Genomic DNA, 2,258 nt, shown 5'->3' on the forward strand with positions numbered 1-2,258 from the left:
GGGTCTGTGTTGGGTCCAGTCCTGTTTAACATCTTTATTGATGATTTAGATGAGGGGATTGAGTCCATCATCAGCAAATTTGCTGATGACACCAAGCTGGGAGGGAGTGTCGACCTGCTGGAAGGCAGGAGGGCTCTGCAGAGGGATCTGGATAGACTTGAGAGATGGGCTGATTCCAATGGGATGAAGTTCAATAAGGCCAAGTGCCAGGTCCTGCACTTTGGCCACAACAACCCCATGCAGCGCTACAGGCTGGGCACAGAGTGGCTGGAAAGCAGCCAGGCGGAAAGGGACCTTGGGGTACTAATTGACAGGAAGCTCAACATGAGCCAACAGTGTGCCCAGGTGGCCAAGAAGGCCAATGGGATCCTGTCCTGTATTAAAAATAGCGTGGCCAGCAGGAACAGGAAAGTGATCCGTCCCTTGTACGCTGCGTTGGTGCGGCCACACCTTGAGTACTGTGTTCAGTTCTGGACCCCTCAGTTCAGAAAGGATATTGAGGTGCTGGAGCGAGTCCAGAGAAGAGCAACAAGGCTGGTGAAGGGACTGGAGCACAAGCCCTATGGGGAGAGGCTGAGGGAGCTGGGGGTGTTTAGCCTGGAGAAGAGGAGGCTCAGAGGTGACCTCATCACTGTCTATAACTACCTGAAGGGAAGTTATAGCCAGGTGGGGGCTGGTCTCTTCTCCCAGGCAGTCAGCAATAGGACAAGGGGGCACGAGCTTAAGCTCTGCCAGGGGAAATTTAAGTTGGATATCAGAAAAAAATTCTTTACAGAGAGAGTAATCAGGCATTGGAATGGGCTGCCCAGAGATGTGGTGGATTCACCATCCCTAGAGATTTTTAAACGCAGATTGGCCTTGGCGCTGAGTGCCATGATCTAGTAAATGGACTAGAGTTAGACTAAGGGTTGGATTCGATGATCTCGGCGGTCTTTTCCAACCCAATCGATTCTATGATTCTATGAAATTGTCCTTTGTAGCCAGAACATATATTGCTTCCAGGTCACATCCATCCATAGCTTGTAGTTGTTTTCTACCTTCAACGATAAGCTTAGCAAACATTTCATTAACTGTCCAAACAGTTTTACATGGTGAATGTGGCAGGAACAGCCATTCTAAGATTCGTAAGGGATCCAATTGAAATTCTTCCCACTGAAATAAAACTGCAACTGGTTGAAATTCACTTGTTATAAGGGCTAGGTGAATGTGCAAATCTGAGTGTCGTCGTCTGCCCTGTCTATTCTCAAGGGCATCAGAACATAGTTGCAAGGCCTGCTTTGCTTCTTTTGTTAAAGTTCTGGCAGAGAGGAAAGCAGGTTTACCTTTTAACAATTCAAATAGTGGATGTAATTCTGTGGAGATAACCAAAATGGGTCGAAGCAAATTTATGGCCCCCAGCAATCGCTGCAATTCATTTAATGTCATAGTGTCTTTTACCTTGAGTGTCACAGGCTGTGGGGTGATCTCCTGCTGAGTGATCCGCCACCGAGGTGTAGTGAGCCACCATGAGAACAAGAAAAAAAGAAAATCAAGGCCTGGGAATTGTCAAAATAACCTTGTATCATTTTACTTAAAGTCTTTGATTTACTGTTCAGGGACAGAGCTGAGTGCTCAGCTATGTGTAGGGGTGTGAATGAATAGCTGAAGCTATGGAGTATGTCTGTACGTGTGCCAGCCAGCTTACATGTGTGTGTGTGTGTGTGTGTGTGTGTGTGTGTGTGTGTGTGTGTGTCTGTGTGGTGTCTGTGTGGCTGCAGCTGTGTTCTGCCTTTATTTGCTTAACCAGTCCCAGATGAAAGTGATTTGTATAAAACCCCTGGATCATTAACAATAAACTGATTTCTGTCCATCAGTTAGAGGTCTGTCATTCCATCATATGAGATAGTTCCAGGGTTCAGTTCTTTGTGTCTTCTCTGGTGCTAGCTTAATGCAGAGGATAAAAGGACATCACACGACGAACCAATATGGTTTTAGGTAGAATGCCATTTACTGATACACTGCAAGAGGTTTATATAGGGTCAAAGCTACATGCTAATTGGCTATAGTAATTTTCACACCATAAAGCAACATTTCTTATTGGTTATATTCCATATCTCACAAGTCCAGTGTTTTGATAAAACATCCTAACGGTTCCCGGGGTGGTCCTGTGGTGTAAAGGAGAGCACTCTGGGCTCTGAATCCCAAGGACCTGAGTTCGAGTCTCAGTGGGGACTGTCCCCCTGGGCAGTTAAATGCTTCCCGGCCATCCGATCCTGTCA

The sequence above is a fragment of the Pithys albifrons genome, chromosome 26 (genome assembly GCF_047495875.1).
Source record: "Pithys albifrons albifrons isolate INPA30051 chromosome 26, PitAlb_v1, whole genome shotgun sequence".
Classification (NCBI taxonomy): domain Eukaryota; kingdom Metazoa; phylum Chordata; class Aves; order Passeriformes; family Thamnophilidae; genus Pithys; species Pithys albifrons.